This window comes from Lepidochelys olivacea (genome assembly GCF_965140295.1).
Source record: "Lepidochelys olivacea isolate rLepOli2 genome assembly, chromosome: 5".
Classification (NCBI taxonomy): domain Eukaryota; kingdom Metazoa; phylum Chordata; order Testudines; family Cheloniidae; genus Lepidochelys; species Lepidochelys olivacea.
In genome coordinates, this window is record NC_140415.1 from 21405303 (window position 1) to 21432906 (window position 27604).

Here is a 27604-nt window from a genome sequence, read left to right on the forward strand (position 1 = left end):
ATGAATTCTGAAATTAAACATAAAACATCGTGAAAACAGAATGGAGATTCATCAAATGAAACAGACAAAAAAGTACTGAGAGTAAGTTTACAACAACAGACTTTCATAAGAATTCAGTGGAGGGTCTTGGGTACTAAGACCTTTTGAGAACCTGGCCACTGATGTCCCTGACCCTAAATTGGGCAGCCTAAGAAACCTTCCAGATTGTCTAACCTGCAGGTCAGTATATCAGGCAATAATGTTTCAAATGCATTCAAGGTGACCTAAAGAAGAGCACTTGGAGCTCAAAAGCTTCTCTCTTTCACCAGCAGATATTGGTCCAATGAAAGATATTACCTCACCCACCTTCTCCATCTTCAAGGCAATACTCAGGTAAGAGCCCTTCTGGGAAAACACTTGGGTTAGGACATACCAACATACCAATCCTTTAGCCTTTAAGGATTCTAGAGGCCCTCAATAAGCGCTCTCTGAGGGCATGTCTTCACTAGCAACGTTAAAACGCTGGCCGTGTAGTCACGGCATAGTGCTGGGAGAGAGCTCTCCCAGTGCTATAAAAAAACCACCTCCAGGAGGGGAATAGCTGCCAGCGCTGGGAGCACAGCTGCCAGCGCTGGGAGCACAGCTGCCAGCGCTGGGAGCACAGCTGCCAGCGCTGGTGCCCTGGCACTTTATAGCGCTGAAACTTGCAGTGCTCACGGGGGTGTTTTTTCACACCCCTGAGCGAGAAGGTTGCAGTGCTGTAAAGTGCCAGTGTAGGCAAGCCCTGATATAATTACTGCACTCTTTTGTTTTCAGATAAGATACAAAATACAACTAGATCCACAGTAATGCAAACACTCGAAATGATGGGAAGTGTACATTTTACATGTTACTTAAGACACATAACAAATAGGATACCAAGAATGTGTATTAACTATTATTATTATATGATTATTTGTAAAAAGAAAAGGAGGACTTGTGGCACCTTAGAGACTAACCAATTTATTTGAGCATGAGCTTTCGTGAGCTACAGCTCACTTCATCGGATGCATACCGTGGAAACTGCAGAAGACATTATATACACACAGAGACCATGAAACAATACCCCCTCCCACCCCACTGTCCTGCTGGTAATAGCTTATCTAAAGTGATCATCAAGTGGGGCCATTTCCAGCACAAATCCAGGTTTTCTCACCCTCTGCCCCCCCCCCCCCACACACACACGCAAACTCACTCTCCTGCTAGCAATAGCCCATCCAAAGTGACCACTCTCTTCACAATGTGTATGATAATCAAGGTGGGCCATTTCCTGCACAAATCCAGGTTCTCTCACTCCCTCACCCCCCTCCAAAAACCACACACACAAACTCACTCTCCTGCTGGTAATAGCTTATCCAAAGTGACCACTCTCCCTACAATGTGCATGATAATCAAGGTGGGCCATTTCCAGCACAAATCCAGGTTTTCTCACCCCCCCACCCCCATACACACACAAACTCACTCTCCTGCTGGTAATAGCTTATCTAAAGAGATCATCAAGTTGGGCCATTTCCAGCACAAATCCAGGTTCTCACCCTCCACCCCCCCACACACAAACTCACTCTCCTGCTGGTAATAGCCCATCCAAAGTGACCACTCTCTTCACAATGTGTATGATAATCAAGGTGGGCCATTTCCTGCACAAATCCAGGTTCTCTCACCCCCTATTTGTGTTTACAGTATGTTCAATACTGTATAGAAACAAATATAGTCTCTGTTCCAAAGTGCTTAACAGACAGCTTACAATATCTTCTTACACTGAAGTGAAAGCAAGATCAAAACTAGACAAAGACCACAATGATAAAATAAAACAAATACTAAACCATTACTGATTTATTCACACTTTTACTGCACCATTTGCATCAAAGGTACTTATAGCTCCATTGTTTTGTCCCAAAAAGTCACAGTATTTGCCTGACATTACATTTTGATAAATCATCTGTTAGCTTGTTTGCAGTGGTTTCTGATGACTCATTATTTTTTGGAACCAAGTTGGTTCATAGTTGTTTCAACGAAATTTGCTTAACTTCCTTCTGAAACATTGTGTTGTTTCGACTCCTAGAGAGTCATCATATAGTATCTGTCAGCTAGAGTTTGGGTGTTAGCTACTAACCTTCTTCAGTGATCAAAGGACATGGCTTGGAGTTGTTATTAGAAAGAAGGAGAAGAATTCAGAAAAGGATGTAGTGGAGTGTAGAGATTTGTGAGGGTGAACATGAGTGCAGGAATAGGGACAGGATGAATGGAGGAGGAGACAGAATGATGAGAGCAGAAAATATAGTAGGGTAAAAGGGATGAGGAGAAGGAAGTGGTAAAGTGAAGTTGAAAAGAGGAAGAGAGGGAGAAACCGAGAAGTGTTTAGAAAGCACCGAGCATACAGTGGGTGCTACCACAAATAAATAAATACCTAAATAATAAAGAAGAGGTGTGGAGAAGTAATGCCAAGTGAGTTGTGGACTGGCAGAGAAATTAATTAGCCAGTATTAGCCATAATGCAATAAGTTAATCAATAAAATAAATCAGTTAAGCAATTTCAGATAAACAGTAGAGCTGGTGGACATTTTTAATTTTAAGCATTTTTTTAGTGATAAAGTGACCCATTTTCAAAAGTGACAATTTTCATCAAAAATTGATTTAAAAAAATATTCTGTATTTTAACTAAACAAACCCATTTCAGGCTTCTTCTTCCTTTTTTCCCCATTTCTCACCACTTTTTTCATTTTCACCTCTTTTCAGTGGCAAAATGAAAATAAAGGAAGAAAGGAGGGAAAAGAAAAAGGGAGAGAAAGGAAAAAAAACCTAAAATGGACACTGAATGTTTTATTTTGAAAAAAAGAAATACATGAAATATTTTGGTAAAACTTTTTTCACAACAAAATTTCCCCCAAAACCCCAAAATTATTTTTTCTAAATCTGCAGAAAAAATTTTGATTTTTTTCTGAAAAAAATTAACATTTATTGACCAGTTCCAATTATCAAACAGAGCAATAAATTGAAGTCAAAGGTTTTATATCAATATAAAGCCAGTGTAAAAGACTTTAGAATCTGGCTCATTAAGACCCTGTACTGTATCTCAGTTCACATTTGTGATGTCTAATTCTTGGCGGTCAATATTGTAATGAACTAGCTAAACGATAATATGTGAGCAGAGGGCAGTGTGATGAATTTTCTAAGGGTGAATATTCTATTGCTCTTCAGTTTCCTCACTGAGGGAAATAGCTTAGCTGGGAGGGAATGGTTCTGTCTCTGTTGAGAGATAGTTTGAGACCTGGAAGGACAGTGAGGACGGCAGCTCTTTCTGGTGGCTGTCAGTAGTGACTGAGCTAGGGTTTCTGAAATCGGCTGTGTGCAATTTGGTCTATCTCGATTTAACAGGATTTATGTACGTGTTGTAAATAAACAGATTGCATTGTTCCTGACTGCATAACTTCAGTTTCTCTCCATCAATAGAAACTGACCAGCTGTGAGGCCATGAAACTGCATGTGGGTATCAAAAGATGTGCATGTGTGCAAACACACATTATAAGCCATTTGTAAATCGTATTTTGCAAATAGTTACCCTATTTGTACACACTGTCACAGTAACTGTGCAACCAGGTAGTTTCACATTCATATGCACAGTTTGATACTGCAATTGCTTCTAGGGTGACCAGATGTCCCGATTTTATAGGGACAGTCCTGATTTTTTAGTCTTTTTCTTATATAAGCCCTTATTACTCCCCACCCCCGTCCCGATTTTTAACATATGCTGTCTGGTCACCCTGATTGCTTCCCTCACTCGTTTATAATTCAGAGCCTTAAACTCTCTAACTTGCTTTATCAGTTTGTAACAATACTTAACTTATCTCTTAGGGATGCTATGAGGCTTTACTAGCAAATGTTTGCAAATTGCTTTGTAGGTTTAAATACTACATAAGAGCAAATATTACTATTAGCAGGACTGGCATCTGTGCCAATAAATGGTTTGTTGTACTATCAAGGATAAGTGGTTCTCTCCCAATAGCATTGGAGGGCATGCATTTTCATGCAGTGGAAAATTTTATGCATCAAAAGACTCATTTTCCAACCATTAAGTAGTTAAAGAAATAAAATTCAGTGAAAAGTATACTGTTCCTCCTCAAACAGACCCCATGTAATCCATTTGAAAAATGGGCAAATGGAGTACTGATTCTAACAGTCATTAGAGCCATTTGAGTCAGTGGATATGTACTGACCCACATCATGTGGCAAGGATATTATTCTTTTTTAACCCTGGTCTATGTGAGAAAATAAATTCCAGCCAGTAACAGTGTGATCAGCACATTACACCTTTATTACATCAATCATTACTCCAAGATGCACATGAAGAAACACAATAGGAGTTATTCCATTCTAGGAGTGAAAAAGCTTCCTTGGTTTAATTCACCCTATTTTGGCTTGGCATAAGACAAAGACAGGCTATTTTAGCCTACTAGAAACTATGTATTAATATTTTCTCTTCTCTACTTGAGCCACATGTCATGCAGGCTGTGACCAATACCCCATAAATAGGTCATCTCTTGCTTTGTCCTTTGGCCTCTTCCTGTGTGTTGACCCACTACAGCCTAATGGCAACACAATTTAGGGCTTGAACACTGGGGAAATTGACCTTTTAGCTATTCTGGTTTAATTTATCTTATTCTAGAATAACTCCCCCAGGTGAAAAGAAAAGGAGTACTTGTGGCACCTTAGAGACTAACCAATTTATCCCCCATGTGAACGCTCTGTTCCACAATACAAGTGAATAGAGCGACCACTTAGGGAGCTAGGCTGGAATAGCTATAGCAAAATAATTTATTCCACAATAGTTATGCTGGTCAATTTCCCCATGTAGACAAAAGCTTTATTGGGATGGACACTTTTGTTCAGGTTCCTTGCCCAATACTGAGCGTGGGGGAGTAGATTCTAGTAATTTGACTCTTCAGCACTTATCCTTAAACATTATAGGTTTCTCCTCTTTTTGGGGACAGCTGCAAGAATTATTGACATAATATTAATCTTAATAAAAACAAGATTAATTAAAACCAGAGAAAATGGACTTCACATACAAGAAATAGTTTTCTTAAACTCCTGAGAATGTTTAATCTTAATTAGCTCCTGATCCAGGGCTCCACCTTTGTGGGAAATATTTGAAAAGCAATTACCTGCACACATAATACCATTTGGACTTGCTGCTTTCTCTGGCAGATGGACTGTTGCAGATATGAAGACCTTTTAATGATGATTAATAGCCATCCTTCAAAGGCTTTTCCCAATGTGCATTTAGACACATGTCTAAAGGGAAGGGATATTTCCCCAGGACTGGCAAGAAATGGAAAAGTTGCACATACTCTAGGTACAATGTGCAATTCTGGTCTCCCATGTTTAAGAAAGATGAATTCAAGCGGGAACAGGTGCAGAGAAGGGCTACTAGGATGATCCAAGGAAAGAAAAACCTATCTTATGAGAGTAGACTCAAAGAGCCTGGCTTGTTTATCCTAACCAAAAGAAGGCTGAGGGGAGATATGATTGCTCTTCATAAATACATCAGAGGGATAAATACCAGGGAGGGAGAGGAGTTATTTAAATTAAGCGCCAATATGGACACAAGAACAAATGGATACAAACTGGCCATCAACAAATTTAGGCTTGAAATTAGATGAAGGTTTCTAACCTTCAGAGGAGCGAAGTTCTGGAACAGCCTTCCTAGCGGAGCAGTGGTTGCAAAAAGCCTATTTGGCATAGATGTTAGTGTTTCTTCTGCTGGATCAGAGCTCTGCATGCACAGACTCTTCTCCCCACACAGCAATAAGATCCACCACCTCCTGTGTGCTCCAGGATGGAGTGTGTTTGCAGCCTTGAGCATCTGTTGTCAGCTGTGATGACGAGCTCTCTGTGCCAATCAAACAGGAAATGAAAATTCAAAAGTTCCTGGGGCTTTAACAGGGAGAAGTCTGTTTCCTGTGTACATGGCTGAAGTGCAGTGGAATTGAAAGTGCTCTCCAGAGCGGTCACAGTGGAGCACTGTGGAGGCCAATTCATTCGAATAACACAGCAGTGTCTACACTATCCCCATGTTGACGCATGGATGTCGACTGAAGCGATACGCCTCTCGTGGAGGTGTAGTACAGTGTTAGGATATAGATATTCAGGCCTGTCTGCAAAGGCCTGTACTCTAAGAATTTAGGTGTATTCTTATCACTTGGCTAGTGATAGAGGTATAAAAGAAAGAATCAAAATCACTGTCTGCTGGTGTAAGGGCCTTCTCTTACTGTGACAGTCTGAGGCCCTGTTCTTAGGCTAAGGCCTTTGGCTAAGCAGCAGAGGCAGCCATAAGCTGGGAAGCGAACGGTCACATCCTCACATTCCAAACTAGTCACATTGAAATAAGGTGCTATTGGGCTGTTAGGCACTATCAGGACAGGATTGTATTCCTATCACCTCCAGAGAAAGGGAAGTGCCTAGAAAATGTAAAAGGAAACTTAGTTTGATAGCATCCTGTCTGGCAAGAACTCACTTATCAATAGCTGGGATGTGAAATCCTCACTTCTGTATTGTTTTGTCATTATAGTTCCCACTTTGCTGTTGTTTGTCTGTATAATCTCTGTCTGGTTCTGTGATTGTTCCTGTCTGCTGTATAATTAATTTTGCTGGGTGTAAACTAATTGAGGTGGTGGGATATAATTGGTTACATAATCATGTTACAATATGTTAGGATTGGTTAGTTAAATTTCAGGAAAATGATTGGTTAAGGTATAGCTAAGCAGAACTCAAGTTTTACTATATAATCTGTAGTCAATGAGGAAGTGACTGGGGTGGGGGTGGGCATGGGCATGTGGGTGTGTGAGATGGGAACAGGGAATGGGGGTAAGAAAATTGAAATCATGTTTTGCTAAAGGGGGAGATGGGAACAGGGAATGGGAGTAAGGAAGTTGGAATCATGTTTGGCTAAGGGCAGGAATGGGAACAGGGACACAGGTGTAAGGCTTTGTGGTGTCAGAGCTGGGAAGGAGGATACTAAGGAAGGAAACTGGAATCATGCTTGCTGGAAGTTCACCCCAATAAACATCGAATTGTTTGCACCTTTGGACTTCGGGTATTGTTGCTCTCTGTTCATGCGAGAAGGACCAGGGAAGTAAGTGGGTGAAGGAATAAGCCCCCTAACGTACAGAAGTCAACTTTACAAGCCCTTTAGGTCGGTGGAAGGGACTCGGTAGTGTAGACACATACATTCTTAACTCGACCTAACCTGGCATATGTCAACCTAACTTTGTAGTGTAGACCAGGCCTAAGTCTGGGTCAGAGGGAGACCTCTCCACTCAGGATTCACAGCCATTCTCCACTCTCCTGAAGCTAAGTACCTGCTCGGCTCCCCCAGTCCAAAAAGTAGCATGACTGGAACTTGGGTTCTTGCACCTTAGATGAGTACCCTGCCCATTCAGACAGACTCACTCACTCTCTGGCTCAATGTATATTTAATTAGTCAGATACAGTGGAACAGTGTGAACAGCAGAGGTGGAGCACATTCTGTGGCCCCACAACCCAGTGGATAAGGGCACACTTCTGCAAGGAGGAAGACCCAGGTTCAAATCCCTGCTCTACACCAAATGAGTAGGGGGAATTGATCCTGCATGAATAGTCTAACCACTGGACTAAAGGTTAGAAGGGGGATGATGATTTCTCCAGTGCTGTTTTGTGTTGGGCCTAATCTGGTAAGCAGCTTCTGAGAACACCCACTGGATCAAGCCCCAGGTGTGAGATAGGCACGGCAACACCTAGTTTGGGAATCCCACTGGAGCTTAGGTATAAGCTAGGCATCTGAGCGCCTAGACAGAGGTGACTGTGCACATGCCCAGTGGCAGATTTTTAGTGCCATGGGGACTTCACCAGTGGAAATTAGCTTGGGGCTTTAGGCACCTACAAAGTTAGGCAGTAGTTAAGCAGAGGTTTGGAGGATTTGTGTTTTGGATTTATGTACCAAAAGTGGCAGTTAGATGCCTAAATCTCCTTGTGGTCCTTAGTGCCTCACAGACATTAATTACTATATTCTCTGAGGGTTAAGAATTAATATCCCCATTTTACAGGTGGGGAATGGAGGCACAAAAATTTGAGTGGTTTTTACAAGAGCACAAAGGAAAACTGTGGCAGAGCTGGTCATTGAACCGAGAGCTCCTGCGTCTCTGCCCAGCTTCTTAAACACAAAACCATCCTTCCTTTCTTAACAGCATAATTCTTCTCACAACTGATAATACTTTGTTATAAATATTCTGTTCCATTCTAAAAGGAGAAGGCTCCAGGCAAATGCAACTGTTTCTATGCACAAATGTCCCATGCAGCTATCAATGTTCAGAATTTTACTCAGACCTGAGGTTGCCATCTGAACTCTTTAATGATAAATAATTATCTTTAGTTTTTGTCTTGCAAATGGCTTATGTCCACTCTGATGACGATTCAGGATGAATCACAGGGCACAATGGATGATGCTATGAGCAAGAACCTTCCTGAGTGATGTAGTCACAGCAGAAATATGATTTTAGCTATAATGTGATTTTTCAGATTCAACAATTTTACAGCGATTTTTTTCCTTCTCTGGCTTGAAGTTGGTTTGATCACATTTTGGTGGATTGAGCATAATAGGAGATTTGGTCAGTTTGCTTCTTGGAGCTGGGGCAGGAGTGGCAATTGTAATGTTTTTGATTCCCCACCACTTTGAACTTTGCTCATTTGGCCAATATGTGAATTTAAAGATTCATAACTCACTGTAGGGTAGATCCATACAATTTTATGATAAAACTCTGCCCCAGTTTATAGAGCTGCCTATATAATTTTCGTAATTGTCTCAGCTTTGCAACTGAAGGTGCAAAAAAACCATCAAAAGGCAGGAAATTGAGTGCTAAGGCTAGTACTCTGTAATTTATCGTGCACTACAATTTTATCTTCTTTACAGTAGTGAGTGTTAAGGACAGATTGTCAGACATAACTGTATATGTCCTGATTTTTGTCATATTTTGTGCCACAATCTTAAAATTCTTGAAAAATGGATCAGTTGACATTTTGGGGGACATTGTTCAAAGGCAGATGTGTGGAGACCCAAGAAGACTTCCTAAACCAGGACTGGAAAGCAGCCAGATTACAGTTTTGAGTATCACTAGTGTCAGGGCCGACCCTAGATCAAATGACGCCCCAGGCGAGGAGCATCTTCGTTTCCCCACCCCTTCCATTTTATGATCATTGGCCATAAAGTTTAAGCAGAGTTTAGGATCACTGGCCATAAAGCAGCACCCCAAGCCTGGTGCCCCCCAAGCTCAGCATCCCAGGCATCTGGGTCACCTGCCCCTAAATCCGGCCCTAACTAGTGGGACCAGAAAAGGAGATTGTGGTTAGCTGCAACTGGCAATGCTTGCAGCACTCAACTGATATGGCAAATGGTGAAGCAGACATCCCTATTTTTCTGCCCATGGATGGCACCTCCATAGCTGAAATGTCTCCAGGACAGACAGCCCTGAATAAATGCTCTTATAGCATGGGACCCTACAAAATATGGATCTCTTTGCTGCTACACACTTTTCCCACACCTAGCTTTAAACTAGACACGCCCTGCTTTAAACTAGACATGCGTTAGCACTTGCTTGATTCTGAACGTTAATTAGCTCTTAAGCAGTGCAATTCAGGAGGGATTCTGTCTTTGTAGTGCATTCTCCATTCTAAGGGATATATTCTTTTTCTCCATACACATTCAGGATTACAACTGATATTTTTGAGAACTCCACATGCATATGGAGAGAACTGCCCCCTGCATTTTAGAGAGAGAGAAATTACATCCGCCATAAATTGACTTAATAATTGTGGTATGAAGATTCAAAAATAATTTATTTTGTATATTGAAAAAGGGGTGTGGCCTCCATACCTGATTTGTCCAGGATATTAGAACACATTAGCCCTGAGGTTCTAATCTAATTCCAGTTAGGGTAATTACATTCTGCCTATAGTACCTGAATGCCTCACAGTTTCAGTTAGATGACATACTCTTCCTTGCTTTCTCTATGAAATTGTTTTATAATAAATGTAATAAATGTTTGTTCCTGGAATAATTTGCCATAGCTGCTATTTTATCTTTCTATCATTACATGATAGAAAGCATAAGAGGTGTTTCTACTTCAAGCTGTACAGTTGTCTCTGTTTGTGAGAAGTGCAGTTCACAATTTACAGAAAGAAAGAGGTCACTTATTATGATATCTCATTCATGCACTGCATACTTTATTGAAAAGACTAGCAAGACTAGCCTAAGCACACAATAATTATGGGAACAGCAAACCATAGTGGCTAAGCTAGGTATACAGAGATCTGTCATAGCACAGTGCTCACTGCAGAACATAATAACTGGAATGACACCAAAGGAGTGGAGGATGTTCCAGGAGGCATGTTTATTTTGTGCGTTGGTACAGAGACTTGGTTGAGTGTTGTTTAAATATTTCTTCAGAAAGTGATATTTACATTTCTGATGTTTACATTTTATATTAAATAGTCTTGTATTAAATATATTAGTTTCATTTAAAAAAGAGACAGAAAAGGAAATTAACACTTGAAATGACACAAAACAACTTTGTGCAGAGAGTAGTGTCATCCATGTAAACACGGCTGCCAGCACTTACATTTCTTCCGTTAGGCCCTGTGCACACTGTGGTTTGTAACTTTTTTGAAACCAAACAACCTAACACAACTGTAGCTGGAGATGGGCTTGAGCTGCAAAATTTGAGTCGGAAACTGAATTCTGATCTTCCCTACTCCAGGATTTGGTGATATTCAGATGTGGAGGTTTGGTCTGAGCCCATTTCTAGCTGGAACACACCTTGCGGCTACAGCATCATCTAAGAAACCCTCTGTAGCCTGGTTTCAGCTAACAAAGATGTTTTAAAAAATCCCCTTTCACACTGGCTGCGGTGTTCATTAAGGGTTAGTGGGGCCAAGTCCCACCAGTAATATCACAACTGTGTTTAAGTGTGTTACTTAAGATTGCAGAACCACCTGCTGCCACTGGGGCACATTTGGTGGGTCTGGGAGAAGTCCAGTCCCTGGAGGCTGCAATACACCTGGCTGCCACCAGAGGACCTCTGGCCTGTAGCACATAGACTGTAGACCGCAGAGGGATGATGCAGAACAAAAGTATCTGACAGGTAGCCCCACAGAGCTATTTGAATGTGCTCTCTGTTATCTCTTCTCCTGCTTTTCCAGACTAAATAACAAGTAGGTGGGGGGACTTCTGATGTATGGTGGGTGTCAGGTCGGACGGAGAATAGTTCTGAGCCTTGGGATGGGATATGGGCTTGGAGGGTTGTGTGTGTAAATGGGGTGAGGTTGATGGTATATTTGTGGCCTGGGGCTGTCTGATGGGAGAGGGTTCAATGTTGAAGGAGTGATTCTGAGCTGTGGAGATTCTGAGTAAGAAGAGGAGGGGTTATCCCTTTTATATTGGTGTTGGTAATATACCACCCTGGCCTGTCACCCATACTCACATTCCTGAGGTAGTTTTTGACTGTTCTTTACCCAGGGCCAATCAGAGGGGGACCAGGAGGGCCATTTGGCCTTGGCCTCAAACGCAAAGGGGGCCTCAAATTTAGACACTTGTTAATTTTTTGGCATTTTATAAGTTTCACAACTTGTTTTTATGCGCATCCCTATCGGACCAAATTGTGACATGCTCTCTCAGCTTAGAGCTGCAAATTTAAGCAAATAAGAGATGTGATTTGGTAAAAGATATAATTTTTTTGTTAACTGATATAGATTTTGTCATATTAAATAATTTAAAATGTTCATAAATATTAATAAAAATATATCTGTCCTGATGGCACAAGATTAGACCGTGATGAATGTGTCCTCTCAGATCAGCTGATTATATAAACAAACCACTACTAGTGGCTGGTGCTGGATCAAGTGCGTGTTGAAAGGTAGAGAATTGTTATATTTTAGGGTCTTTATAGTTTTACATCTAGTTGACTAAGGAATTATTTGTGTGTGAGAATTCCTCATTATTATCTTCATACCATAGCTAAAAAAGATGACTGGTTTGGTGGTTGAGCCCTAGCTTTGCCATCATCATGGGCTTTCATAGTCTGTAGGCCCAGATTCAAGGTGAAAATTTGTGAGGACCATCTTGTACAGTGAGTTTCATGAGGACACACGTTTGAAATTTTTGGACATTATCCCTCTGTCTGTATCCATGTCTGTGTTTACTATATATATATGTCATTCCTTTGTCTTCAGCTTCTCCTGTTATATTTGCATGCTTGAGTTTTGATTCAGTGATAAGGATAATAACCTGACTGTTTCATTTTGTGTTCTTAGTTATATTCTTTCATTTTAAGTCTTTTCAGCATTTGTGTACCATTCAACATTTGTGTACATGTTTACAGTAGAAGATTTCAAGTGTAGATAAGCTACTTATGTGCAGCAGAATATTTCAAGTGTGGATAGGCTACATATTGACCAGATAGATCACTATGAAGAGGAGATTTGAAAGTGGTGCAAGCAAGAGATGGCGAAAACAACTGAGTGAAGAAGCAGCTAAGAGCTCAAAGCCAATAACTTAATTTCTCAAACCACTGGAAAACACACCTTACCCCGCAAACAATGCTACAGATAATGAAAACTCCGGACTGCAACAGGTGATATTTCAGTGCCAATACTTGAATATGAGGACAGTAGTCAAGAAGAAGATGTGCCAACAGTAACAGATGCAGCAGAAGACCCTGTGTACAATCAAGAAACTCAACAGCAACTGGAAGATGTAGACCTTACGCAGCAAGAGCAATTCATAAGTACTACAGGTTTGACTGTGACTGACATTGGAATTATTGACAAGAGCAATGCTGCCCAAATTCAATCTTTTCTTCAAATTAGTTGTTTTGAAATTCCAAATAATATTCTATGAGATGCTGATAATCATGCTTTCCCTACTCGTCTGCTGACAAAAACTCTTCTAAATGGTGAGACCTGCACAAGAGACTGGTTATGCTGGAGTACGGAAAAACAAAAACCGTGCACCCTGCTTCATTTTGGACAAAAGTATTGCAAATGCATCTGTCAAGGCTGATTTCCCACTCTGGCACTTTGAATGCAGAAGGTGGGGGCTTGCAAGGATTCTAAAAATTAATACTGGCCACTCCAGGCTTGTATTAAACTCCCAAGGTTACAGCTTCTCTCTGACCTTTGATGGGTAGATGCTGCCACCACCCAAGTGCAAAACTCCTTTGAGAACCCAGGAAGCGCACTTGGGAATTCCTTCCTGTGGGGTACCCTCAAGCTCTTTCACCCCCCGTCCGGGGAAGAGCTGAGAAAGAAAAACAAAGGAAATCAGCTGTTGCCACCAGCTAATTAAACAACATGTAGGCTATTGATAGATTTTAAAAAAAAAACCCTTACAAGGATTAAGCATCAAGAATAACTTTCTTGAGGTCCAGCTTAAAGGTTACAAGCAAAACAAAAGCATCTGGGGTTAGCACAGAGGAGTCCACAAGCCATAAAGAAATAAAAGGAGATAAACCTGATCGTGTCTTCCTAGACATTTCCTAATCTACTTATATATCTGGGGTTTCAAATGAGTAGTTTCTAGGTATAATACTAATAATTTTTCATACCTGTCACCAAGCTTCTTACAGCATAGTTGCAGCTCTGTCTGCCTGTCCCCGAGAGCAACAACAGACAGACAAAGGGGAAGTTTTTTCTCAATTTAAAAAAGTTCTAGTCTTCCCATTGGCTCTTTTGGTCAGGTGCCCACTCACTTCCTTTTCTCTATGCATAGCAGTGATACTTTTTAACCCTTTACAGGTAAAGCAAGTAGAGAACAGTTACTAAAAGGGATTATATAGCTAACTGGCTGGGTGGGTGTCCATAATAGGGAGCTACCCCCCACCCCTTCATTTATCACAGCATCAGTTCTCTCTGATCAATCAGGATGGAGTATCAACAGAGATTGGAGGAAGTTTAAAGACCGAATACCATCACATGAGAGTTCAAAGTCACATAAAGAAAACTATGTTGCATGGAAATCAGCCAGTAGGGCAGCATCAGCTGAAAGTTCAGTTGAGCATTTACTCTTGACTGAACTCTCTACAGAAACTAATAACTGGAAAAAATGTCTTGAGTGCATCCTGAATGTCCTCCTTTTTCTTTCTGAGCAGGGATTGGCTTTCTTTCATTCCAGTCAACATATTGGTGATTGTGCAAATGAAAACTTTCTAGGCATAGTTGAGCTCCTCAGCAAATATGACCCACTTTTACCAGAGCATGTTAAACGTGTTTGAGACTCGCAAGCGAGTCAAAAGCGCATGCAAATCCATTATCTCTCCACATGCATACAAAACGAGTTTATTGAGCTATGTGGTTCATTCGTACAAACTACAATTCTTGATGAGATTCAAAATGCCTAGTATTTTTCAATCATTGTTGATGCCACTCCAGATTGTTCTCACCAGAAACAGACTACTATGGTTATTCGATATGTGAAGCTTGTGGACAGCTCAAAATTTTCAATTGAAGAAAGGTTTGTTTTTTTTTATAATTTCATGAGAAAAACTGGAAAAGAAATTGCTGCTCGAGTATTAGCAATTCTAGAAGGTTTTAAGTTAGATTTTCAAGTCTGCACTGGTCAAGCCTATGACAATGGATCTACTATGGTTGGAAAGTACAAAGGTATACAAGCAGTTCTGCTTGAGCATAATTCAAACTGTATTTTTTCTCCAGCTGTGGAAACCACACACTAAACCTTGTAGGTGTTGACTGTGCTGAATCATGCAAGGAGGCAATTACTTACTTTGGAACTGTTCAGCAAATGTACAAGCTCTTCAGTAGCAGTCCACAAAGGTAGGAAATTCTGAAGCAATATCTTCCTGTTTCACTGCATGAGATGTCCACTGCATGGATTGATGGTGTTCAACCAGTTGCGCAGCATTTGAATTCAGTGAGAAAGGCTTTAAATGAACTTGAATCTCTCAATCTCACTACACAGGCTCGAACTGAACTTCAGAATGCATTCAAATGTGGATATGTGCTTCTGAATAGACTGATGTCATCTTTGTGGATGAAGCTATTTACAATGATCCACCAAACTAATCTGGTAATTGAAGCATGCAGTCCTACACTTGATGTTGAGAGGGATAACATTGAAAATCTTATCAATGACATTCAGCAGATTCATGAACAATGGGATGCAATCCTGACTGAGTCCAAATTAGTAACACAGAATATTGGTATTTCATCTGAGTTCTCCACCAATTGCAATTTACCTACTGAATCTGATGCCGAGCAGCATCGTAGGGTCAATGTCTTCCTTGTCATCATTGACTTTATTCAATCAGGTCTTAAACATTGATTTGTCACTGCGACTAATTTGTACCCTTTTGGGGTTTCTTTGGCAGTTCAACAGACTGAGTAATAAAGATCTACTTTCTGCAGCTGAACAATTTCAGCGACAGTACAATAAAGAAATCTCAAAAGCTCTCAGTGATGAGGTCATCTTCCTCAAACAAATATATTCCACAAACTTTAAATTGGATTGCAAGCCAAAGAAATTGTTTCAAGAAAGACTTGAACTTGGACTCTCTGGGGTGTTTCCTAATATCTCAATTGCATTGCGTATTTTTGTCAGTTTGCCTGTATCTGTGGCTTCAGGTGAATGCATCTTCAACATGTTGAAGCAGGTGAAGAACTATCACCGTTCAACTATGGGACAAGAGCGTTTGAATGGGCTCGCCTTACTTAATATCAACTGTGACATTGCATGAAAGCTAGATTTTTCCTCAATAATTAGTGCATTTGCACAGAAAAAGGCTAGAAAAGCATTTGTTAAATAAAAAAAATTTAGATTATGTCTAACTCTTTTTTTAGTGCCTTATTTTGTTTTCATTTGTCATGATTTTTTATTTTTATTATGGCTAGGGGCCTCAAAAGCTGGAGGTGACCCGGGCCTCTCTGGAACTCTGAGAGGGCCTGCTTTCACCCCACACATTTGGGCTGATACCAAATCCCACCATTTATTTCTCCACAACATCTTAAAAACCTGTCCCTTCCTCACTGCCCCTAGAGCTAAAACAATTGTTCATGGTCAAGTTATCTCCTACTTGAACCACTTCCTCTCTGACCTCACTGTTTCCCACCTTGCTCCCTCCAGCCCATCCAGAGTGCAGCAGCCAAAATTATCTTGCTTTCCCACTGTTTGGACATTGTTGCTCCTCTATTCATATCCTTTGTTCAGCTAGATCCCCTTCATCTCCCAAATTAAGTCTCAGTATCTTATGCAAAGCCTTAAAGTCGCTGCACAACGCGGCTGCTGCCTAGTCGTTGGTCTTGTTTCTGATCGCATGGTTCCTTGCCCCCATCACTTCCCCCCTGACCACTTGCTTTCTTTCCTTATCTCACTTCTGTCTGTCACAACCTCTTTATCCCAGTGCACAAGGCTCCATCCTCTTGAAAATAGTCTTCTGACACAGGTTTGCAAATACTAACCAATGTCAATAAAATGTCATTACCACTCCCACTAAGAAAAATGTTCTACGTTATCTCACTGGGGGAATCTCCCAGTACATCTTGTCTAACCTGTGTCTTTTAGGCTGTGTGGAACCCCTTCAAAGTCACAGAGATTAATGGGGCTCCACATGGGTGGCAGAACTATACCTGTGGGGGTCCAACTGAAGAATTGGGGCCTAACTTTTTAGGTGCCTGTTAGAGAGACCCTGCCTCTATTTATGCATTGTAAATCACTTAGTATATTGTTGGCTCTTAAAATAATAATGATAAGGAATGAATAAGAACAAATGAAGATATTATTTGCTCTTTAAACAATGGAACAAATGCTTTCTTTTATTTGAGTGTGTGCTCACTTTTATTTCTAGGTTTTATTCATACGCTTCTGTACAGTATATTGTGTGGTGAAATAATTTTCTTTCCTTCATATAAAGTTGTTTTAGAAAAATGAAAAATCAGTGGATGGCAAATTATAACTATAAAATAATCTATCTCAGAAACCAGTATAACTTAATTAGTGAGAAATACAAATGGCGCTAGAAAACTTCACAATATTGTCTAATGTTGTATTAAGGAGAACCTTATGTAAATATCAGGCTACCGTGTTATTTTTTCACTTAGCCAGTAGAGGGAGCAATTCACCTTGAAAAGCCAAAACTAGACAGAAGAAACAATATTAATGCATTGACATGTTTATAGATTCTAAAGTTGATATTTACTATGAGGCAAATTCTGCTTTCAGTTATACTTCCTTGAGTTAGTAGGGTTATACAGGTATAACGGAAGACAGAATTTGGGCCTTTGTGAGTATTTCACATAGCCACATGTAAGATTTTGGACAGTGACTAATAATTTTGGATGTGTCAATTTTTAGGCACCCAATGTGAGAAACTTCGAGAAGGCTAACTTTTCAGATGGCAGAATCATAGACTATCAGGGTTGGAAGGGACCTCAGGAGGTCATCTAGTCCAACCCCCTGCTCAAAGCAGGACCGATCCCCAATTAAATCATCCCAGCCAGGGCTTTGTCAAGCCTGACCTTAAAATCTTCTAAGGAAGGAGATTCCACCACCTCCCTAGGTAATGCATTCCAGTGTTTCACCACCCTCCTAGTGAAAAAGTTTTTCCTAATATCCAACCTAAATCTCCCACACTGCAACTTGAGACAATTACTCCTTGTTCTGTCATCTGCTACCACTGAGAACAGTCTAGAGCCATCCTCTTTGGAAACCCCTTTCAGGTAGTTGAAAGCAGCTATCAAATCCCCCCTCATTCTTCTCTTCTGTAGACTAAACAATCCCAGTTCCCTCAGCCTCTCCTCATAAGTCATGTGTTCCAGTCCCCTAATCATTTTTGTTGCCCTCCGCTGGACTCTTTCCAATTTTTCCACATCCTTCTTGTAGTGTGGGGCCCAAAACTGGACACAGTACTCCAGATGATTCCTCACCAGTGTCGAATAGAGGGTAATGATCACGTCCCTCGATCTGCTGGCAATGCCCCTACTTATACATCCCAAAATGCCATTGGCCTTCTTGGCAACAAGGGCACACTGTTGACTCATATCCAGCTTCTCGTCCACTGTGACCCCTAGGTCCTTTTCTGCAGAACTGCTGCCAAGCCATTCGGTCCCTAGTCTGTAGCAGTGCATTGGATTCTTCCGTCCTAAGTGCAGGACTCTGCACTTGTCCTTGTTGAACCTCATCAGATTTCTTTTGGCCCAATCCTCCAATTTGTCTAGGTCCCTCTCTATCCTATCCCTACCCTCCAGAGTATCTACCTCTCCTCCCAGTTTAGTGTCATCTGCAAACTTGCTGAGGGTGCAATCCACACCATCCTCCAGATCATTAATGAAGATATTGAACAAAACTGGTCTGAGGACCGACCTTGGGGCACTCCACTTGATACCGGCTGCCAGCTAGACATGGAGCCATTGATCACTACCCATTGAGCCCGACAATCTAGCCAGCTTTCTATCCACCTTATAGTCCATTCATCCAGCCCATACTTCTTCAACTTGCTGGCAAGAATACTATGGGCACAGTGTCAAAAGCTTTGCTAAACTCAAGGAACAACACGTTCACTGCTTTCCCTTCATCCGCAGAACCAGTTATCTCGTCATAGAAGGCAATTAGATTAGTCAGGCATGACTTGCCCTTGGTGAATCCATGCTGACTGTTCCTGATCACTTTCCTCTCCTCTAAGTGCTTCAGAATTGATTCCTTGAGGACCTGCTCCATGATTTTTCCAGGGACTGAGGTGAGGCTGACTGGCCTGTAGTTCCCAGGATCCTCCTCCTTCCCTTTTTTAAAGATGGGCACTACATTAGCCTTTTTCCAGTCGTCCAGGACTTCCCCCGACCGCCATGAGTTTTCAAAGATAATGGCCAATGGCTCTGCAATCACATCTGCCAACTCCTTTAACACTCTCAGATGCAACGCATCTGGCCCCATGGACTTGTGCACGTGGTAGGTGCTGAGCACCATGGTAGGTGCTGAGCACTTTTTAAAAATGAGGCTCCTTTAATGTATGTCTCAAGAAGTCAGACACCCAAAAATGGAGGCAACTAAAATCATTAGACACGTTTGAAAATCTTGACCATAGAGATTAAAATCATGAATATCAAAAGTAATGAAAATATTAACATCATTTAAATGTTAATGTTAATATAGGAAGCAGAAGGATAGGGTGGGAAAGGAGAATGGAAACTTCAAGTGATTTGGGTACATTTCAGAAATACATCCAGACATTTCAGGGATTAATCAAACCAAACCTTAGAATTCTTAAGGTACATGAAATAACAGAAAAGTTGCAATATTCAGTGATACATTCAGAATATACATACATTCCTATATATAGCATTAGTAGAGAGGAAGCATGGTTTAAGGATTAGATCAATGAACTGGGAAATAGGTGAAAGCAGTTCTATTCCTGGCTCTGTCACATGTTCCCCATCTGAACTTGGGAGTTTGCCGTTGACTTCAGTGAGATCAAGATTTGGTTCTCTTGCAGTGCACAAGGTGACAATGTTAGGTAGTAGCCTGTACATTCCGTATGCAAGGGAGATAGAGAACCAGGAGCAGGGTCTTCCTTTGGCTGGTGGAGAAGACTAGGGCTCTCCACAAGTCAGACACCTTGGAATAACTGAGAAGCCACACTGGTGTGGTAGTCTTCTGAATTCCCCATGTGTGGGGGTATGGGACCTGCTCATGCCTTACTCCTAAATTCTGATGGGTCATGATTAGGCTCCCTCTGTTTTTCCAAGTGCCATTGTATAATTATTTAATGTGGTTATCACAAGGGTAAAAACTTTCAATGTCTCAAAACTTCAAAAGCTTTTCAAAAGGGCCTAAGTAACTTAGGAGCATAAAACCTATTTTAAAAAGTGACTTAGGTCAGGTCTACACTAAAAAGTTAGGTAGACCCAGCTAAATTGCTTGGGGGCGGGGGTGTTGTGAAAAATCCACCCCCCTGAGTGACGCAGTTAAGCCAACCTAACCCCTAGTGTAGACGGCGCTAGGTCAACTGAAGAATTCTTTCATCGACCTAGCTACCACCTCTCAGGGAGGTGGATCAACTCTAGCAATGGGAGAACCCCTCCCATCGCTACAGTATGTGTCTACACTGAAGCTCTACAGTGGTGCAGTTGCATCATTTCTAGAGAAGACATAGCCTGTGGCACTGAGGAGTCTGCATTTGGTAAGTCTGCCTGTGTTCTGTGCATTTCCCTGTAGTAAGTTGGTATTTACTACTGTGATGCTTCTCTGACCCATAAATAAGGCTACAATGTAGTCACAGAGGTTACAGCAGTCACAGATTGTGTGACTGTACAAGATCTCCCATGACTTCTTCCACTTCAGCTGTCAGCAGCTGAAGCCGGGGCTGGAGACAAGACTATGTACCCCTGCCCTGCACCTGGGGCTGGATAGCTGGAACCAGGACACTGCTGCCCCTGCCCTGCAACTGGGGCTGGATAGCTGGAACCAGGACACTGCTGCCCCTGCCCTGCAACTGGGGCTGGATAGCTGGAACCAAGACACTGCTGCCCCTGCCCTGCACCTGGGGCTGGATAGCTGGAACCAGGACACTGCTGCCCCTGCCCTGCAGCTTTGGGCTGGGGGAAGCCTGCAGCAGGGCTGTGTGCCCCTGTCCAGCAGCTGTGGCCAACTCTGGAGCAGGGTGTGTGCACATGCTATGGCTGTGCCCCCACTGCGTCCCAACCCCGTGGCTTCTACGTGACCCCGCCTGGTGGCTGCAGCAGGGGCCATGTGCCCCACTCATGGCTTCTCAGGGCTGCAGCTGCTGCTTGGCAGGGGCTGCAGCTGGGGCCGCACACCTCTGTTCCACAGCTGCGGCCAGCTCTGGAGTGGGGGGCTGTGTGTCCCCCATGGCTGCAACTCCCAATGTGGCCGTTGGAGCCAGGGCTGTGCCCCCTGCCATGGTGGCGGGTTCGGCTTGTCTTTCCCCCACATGAGGCTCCATTCCTCCCCCGTCAGCCCTGCCCCGGGTTATTTTTAGTAAAGTCACGGACAGCTTCCGGGCTCCGATAATTTTTGTTTATTGCCCATGACCTGTCTGTGACTTTTACTAAAAATAACCGTGACAAAATCTTAGCCTTACCCATAACAATTCATAGATTCTGTGTCCTCTAGCAATCTGTGTATCTGTATGCTCTATAACAACCTAGCATTATGTGTTTTTCATGTGTCTTCCCAGTAGGCAGCATACTGTCTTTTTAGGGTTTGACCTAACCATGTGTTTCCATGTTTGTTTTTGATTTAGTGACTTGCATTGTTGCCACACAGGAATGTGTCTATCAGATTTCCATTTCAGGTATGGCATCGCTTTCTGATGAAGACAGTTTACCAAAAAATCAAAGTATTATTTTTTGTAGATGTCTTACAGAGGGAATCATCCTAGTTCTGCCCAGCAGGCTGCAGCCATTGTTGGGAGTGTTCTTGTAAACAGATATTGTTTACAGACTTGCAGATGCAAGGGTTTCTTTAGGGTTGTTGTTCCATTGAGTATATTCTGCTGTTAAGAGTTGTGCTCCAGACTTGCTGCCCTGCTAGAAACATGGTGTGAATTAGACTGCCAAACAGTTTGAGCAGTAGCTTTTTATGAGTTTTACAACAACAACAAAATCTCCAAGGAAAAAGAAATTTATTAATTTAGCAATAGTGCTCACAGCTTCAAGGCACTGTACAAACATTAACTAAATTAATCCTCGTAGCAATTCTGTGGGGTAAATACTACTAAGTAATTTTATTGAGTTAAATATTACTGAGGATTCTGCCAAGTATTGCATAAGGTCAGAAGAATACCTAGCTAAAATCAATCTCAGTAAATTTGCATGGTTAGGTCTACATCCAAAGGCTCTTAAAGAACCATTGAGATTGTCACAGGGACCACTCCCCTTCCCACCTCACCCCACCCCACCCCACCCCACCAGCAATCACTTAGCCTGTTACCAGAGTTGTAAACATGTGAAAATAATATTTTAAAGGCAATGTAATTGCTGTGTAATGGGATCTACAAACCCCATACTGAGCAAAGGCAGAAGGGGAAGGGCAGCCTCTCCTGCCTACAGGCAAACCACACCCCCATGCAATTACCACAACTGCCAATCACACTCAGCTGCAATCAATGAGGAAAACAAGGCCTGTTATAAAAAGGAGAGAGCTCAGAGACTGAAGGAAGGCAGAAAGGCCTGGGACTGCAAAGGGGCTACACCCCAGCACCAAGCTACCTCCAGAAACAAAGCCCAAATAGACCAACGCAGACCACTAGGCATAATTAGAGGCCGGGGGTAAGAACTGTCCTGAGCAGGAGCTACCGAAAGAAAGCCAGTCAGGGAGCGGTAGAGACCTCTTGAAAGATGACATCAGGGGTGGCTGACAAGCTGGAAATAAGGAAGAGAGCTAGCATGATGTCACAAGGCAGCTCTTCATGGAGTACCAGCAAGTGCTCTGCAGACTAGTGGCCCATGGACCACAGCTGGGGAACCTCTGCTCTATCAAATTAGAGTCTTAGTCCTGGTCTATTCTACAAACTTATGTTGGTATAACCACATCTCTTTGCAGTGTGGAAAACACCCTTGAGTGATGTAGTTATATTGACCTAACCCCTGGTGTAGGCAGTGCTACTTCGATGGGTGGGCTCTCCCATCAACATAGCTATCACCTCTTGGGGATATGGAGTACCTGCACCAGTGGGAAGCTCTGCCATTGGTATAGGCAGCTAAGCACTATGGAGGCACTGCGGCAGCCCTGTATGTGTAGACAAGCCCTTGGCGTCTTCGGGTGCCTCTGTAGGAGAATGCAATGTCAGCTGCTATATGCTGTACCTTAAAAGCACAATTTAGCCCTGGGTGTCTAGTGATGAAACGTGTCTTCTTATAGGAATGGATATATACTGTGGGACATAGAGAACTTCCACATTTTACCATATTAACATTAGATCTTGTTGAAAGGGAAGTTACTGCTTTTATTAGTTATTTAAGAGCAGTTTTATGTAACATTTTCATGCGTGAGTTTATTTACAAGAGCCATGTCTATAGATAAACGGAGGTATTGTTATAAATGGCTGTGTGATTGATTGTCTCAATGTTTGTCACAGTATCTTTTCTCATCTTTTAGCTCTTTTTGATTGTATTTGCAGTCTGCATGCTCTTTTTTGTGTATGTGTGCAGTCATTTGTGCATAACTTCTTTAACATATATGCACACAAAAAGAACTAGCATAGATGTACTTTCTGCTGGTAATTTTTCTATTGCTTAGTAATTGTCCAGAAGAAAGTACATGGTCAGAGGAAAAAGGTTTAAATAATAATGGCAAGCTTGCTTCCATTTAGCTATAGTCAGGAAAGCCATTCAGTCTTTGATAAAATAGACCAGTGAGACAGGAAATACTGAAGTGGCTGGCTAAATTTCACAAGTAAATGATTTTGTTTTTTCCCTTTTGTGTACCAGTCTCTACTGAGATATAGACCTTTTAAGGCAGTTATAAAGCTGTTCCCTGTAGATATAACTGACATTCTGAAACTAAAAGAGATTTTCCATAAGAGAGAGCACACCACACAGTTCATCTAGCTTGCATATTCCTGAGACTGTGGGAAAGATTTTTTTAAAAACTTTATGGAGGGGTTGTGCCTATAAAACCAGCTGAGCAATTATAGGGTGTGTGTGTGTGCATTTCCCATGCAACGTTTTGAAAGTTTTGCTTGATGTATCTTTTTCAACCATATTACATTTGAAAATAATTTTTTTACAGAAGAAGATATGTCATATACCATCTGTTCACATGGAGACTATAACTAAGATCTACTAAAGTGTGGGCCTCAACTGGTCATGAATATTGTATGAATTTAGGGCCAGATTTTCAAAAATGCCTGAGTAGGTTAGGCACCTGTTCACGTGCTTTTAAAAATCCCACTAGGTGCCTAAGCATATCTTGAGGTGCTTAAAGACCTTTGAGCTATTATAATTCTAGGCATTAAGGGCCAGATTTTCAGACTACTAGCCTGGCCATGGCAATCCTTTCAAATAGGTTGGAGGTATTCTTGGAAATTATACCCACAGTATCACAATGTGGTATCTTTCAAAGATCATTCCTTTTTATGTTCATTTCAGGATGCTGGAATGAATAGGCTTGAGTTATACAAGGCACAGACAATCATAGATGTAATGCTGCAATGACAGAGTTAACAACAAAAATAAAACAAAAAACCCAACCCTACGATGATTTTTTTTTTTTTTTGAGAAAGCATCAATTGGAACAATTCCAGGCCTCAAATAAACATGCAGAGAAGCATGAACTAACAACGTCCATTCATACATACTTCTTTAAGCCTCTTTTAAAATGACTGATTTATGATTTTATCATTTGATTAAACAGTATACAAAAGCTAAGCCAGAAATGTCAAAGTGCTGGATTGCTGGTAGCTGAAAAATATGCTTGTGTGCTGTTCTCATAAAGAAGGTCAGCAATTTTAATGGGGAAACATCTGTGTCTGTATGATGGTTGCCACTTATCCAGAAGCACCGTTATTTGGATCCCCTCCCCAAAAAGTCAGATTCTGCCTGCCTGCCCACACACACACACACACACGGCTTGTAAAGTATTATACACTATAAATATGCCCCTCTCATCAGATAAGGAACTGAGATATATTTACTACCACAATTTCCATTTTGATGGCATAGAACTGTTAGCATGTGTCTTAGAAGCTATTGATTAATACTAATTTAAAGGCATGTATTTTTTCCTTTATTTAAAGCTACTGCTGCTTAGGTACACCCAGGAGTGTCTAATAAAAAGCTAAACCCCTTGTGCTAGCATTTGGGAGGTGGATTGTATGGATAACGTGTTAAGGCCCACACTGAGCACGCAATGAACTACCGTTGCGGCTTTCAAACCTTGAAGATGTGTTCCCAGTTGGCAAGCTGTAGAAGCATGGGTGGAGAGAAGATGAGGGTAAGGAAGTAGGAAAAGGACAGACTGTGGGAGGAATGAGAGGGAGACTCACGGAAGAGGGAAAGACAGATAAGGGGGAGAGAGACTTTGAAGGGGTCAGAGAAGGAAGGAGGGATTGAGAGGGAATAGCAGAGCCCTTTACAGTGTGGGAGAGAGCATCTGGGTATGTGGAGAAGGCAACCAAGGAACAGAAGTAGGAGAGAAACTGGAGAAGGATATCAGTAAAGAGAGATGGGGAAGAAAGGACAAGGACTGGAGAAGGATGTGGGAGACAGAAATTGGAGAGGAGAGAGGAACATAATGCAGTAGAAAAAAGTGAAGATCTAGGAAAGGAAAAAGGTACAAGATTTCAGAGAAGTTGTGGTAGTGAGAGATGAAGAAAGAAAACAGTAAAAGAGGAAAGGGAAACACTACACAGAAGATTAGAAAAAGGAAAGGATCCATTATAAATAGGGGAGAGGACAAAGATGAGAGGAAAAGAGCAATAAAATATCCACATATCCTCATGGGTTTTACTCTACACTACCAAGTTTTGTCACCAAAACTGCCCTTTGTCAATCAAAACAGTGAGTGTGTACTGCAAGGCTACTTTTATCAGGAAAAATGCCCAGTTTTGATGACAAAATACATCCACCCTCATGAGAGATTTATGTCTTTTTCCTCTACATTTTTGTTGACAAAGTGCCAGTGTAGACACCACACTTGATATCATCGCTTTAATTGGCCTCCAGGAGCTATCCCACAATGCCCATCCTGAGCGCTCTGGTCAGCAGTTTGAGCTCCATTGCCCTGCACCCAGGTAAACAACCATCCACCCTTCCCGCTTAGAAGCCCCGGGAATTTTTGAAACTCCGTTTCCTGCTGGCTTGGAATGGAGAAGTCCCATTGCATCTTCACCAGTGACTATGGCGGATTATCGCACCAAATGCTCTCCCGCTTAGACAACTGCAGAGCTGTTGGATCTGCTATATATATGGGGAGGGGAGGCTGTGTAGTCCCAGCTGCGCTTGAGCCATAGGAATTGGGATAGCTATGGGAAGATTTCCCGAGGCTTGTGCGAAAAGTGCTATGATCAGGACACGCTGCAGTGCAGAGCGAAGATAAAGGAGCTGAGGCGGGCGTACCATAAGGCGAGGGAGTTAAACCGTCGCTCAGGTGCTTCACTTAAGACTTGCCGATTCTATAAGGAGCTGGATGCTATCCTCGGAGGCAACCCCACCTCCATCGCTAAGAGCCCCTTGGATACTTCGGAGGGCATGGAGGCAGTGAAAAGAAGACCTAACCCAAAGGAGGAAATTATTGATGAAAAGGTGGAGTTAGATGAGGATGTGCAGCTCCTGGCAGGGTTGCCCAGTGGGGCATGCAGCCAGGAACTGTTGTTCAGCACTCTGGAGGTGTCTAGCCAGTCTCAGCAGTTGCTCTCCGGCAAGCAAGAAGCAGGAGATGAGACTCCTGGTAAGTGGCTGTGGCTTGTGTAGTGTGGAAGTGGGGTCAGGGCATAGAAATGTGGGAGGCTGTCTGTGTTTCTGTGAGCTGGACATTTCCCTATGTAGCTAATCGGTACAGCGGAACAGGGTGTTGATGCACACTGAGATCTCACGGGAATCTTCCAGAGAGATCTCCAGGAAAGTTTCCTGGAGGTACTTGATAATCCTCTGCTGAAGGTTCCGTGGCAGAGCTGCTTTGTTCCTTCCCTCATTGCAGGAAACTTTCCTGCGCCATTTGGCAATCATTTGTGCAGGAACCAAAGCGGCACATAGGCAAGCAGCATAGGGAGCAGAGAAGCCACAAGCATGGAGTAGAGGTACCCTCATTTCCCTACTTACCCTTAGCAGTGAGATGTCTCCTAGAATGACCCCCACCTGTGGAAAAGTGTGGGAGAATTTAGAATTTGGTCCCTAGAATGCTGCACCACGACCCTTGAAGAGTGTGTGCTCTTTTCTCCATGCGAAGTGCCTCCCCCACCGCCAACACTCATCATGCTTTGGGTATTTGCAGAGATGTGTGCCTCACTAGGGTCAGTGAGAAAGTGATGGCAATATTGCAAAAGGTGCATTTAACTGAAGTGTTTCAATGCTGTGTGTGAATTTAACAATTCCACTTCTGTGCATTGTCCCCTGTGCTTCACCAGATGTGGGCTTCAAGAACACCCCATGCACCCCAGCTAAGTGTCTCCACAAGATAAGAAAGCGCCCAAGATGCAGCAAAGAAGACATGTTCTAGGAGGTCCTGCAGTGCTCCAATGCAGAAAAAAGGGAACTCAAGGAGTGCTAGGATGCTGAACGACAAGAGAATCACGCGTTTGTTCCGGATGCAACTCAGCAGATGATTAACGTAATGGAGGAGAAACATAGATGCTGAAGTCCTTAATAATGCTGCAGACTGAGCAGATCAGTGCTCAACCTCCACTGCAGCACATTCAGAACTCTTTTCCATGCCGCCCCCCATAAATTCCACCCCCAGTGTCCTTTCTGTTTTCTGGGACTTCTCGGTTTCCCCTTCACTCCACCCCCTTGGACAACTTTCACAATGATAGCTGGACCTACACACAGCTCTGAAAGTCTGTCCTTCCCTGGTACCTCCTTTCCCACCAAGTGCCTT

At 42.3% G+C, this 27604-nt stretch overlaps 1 long non-coding RNA gene across 2 annotated transcripts; it reads left to right on the top strand.

The window, feature by feature from the left end:
• On the top strand, positions 1-27604 carry LOC311520529. 2 transcript variants are annotated; one of them, XR_014711624.1, is made up of 3 exons: positions 1-219; positions 309-372; positions 27135-27604. It is a non-coding gene; the product is annotated as an uncharacterized lncRNA (long non-coding RNA). The 2 variants fall into 2 exon arrangements; XR_014711625.1 differs by having other exon boundaries at positions 312-372.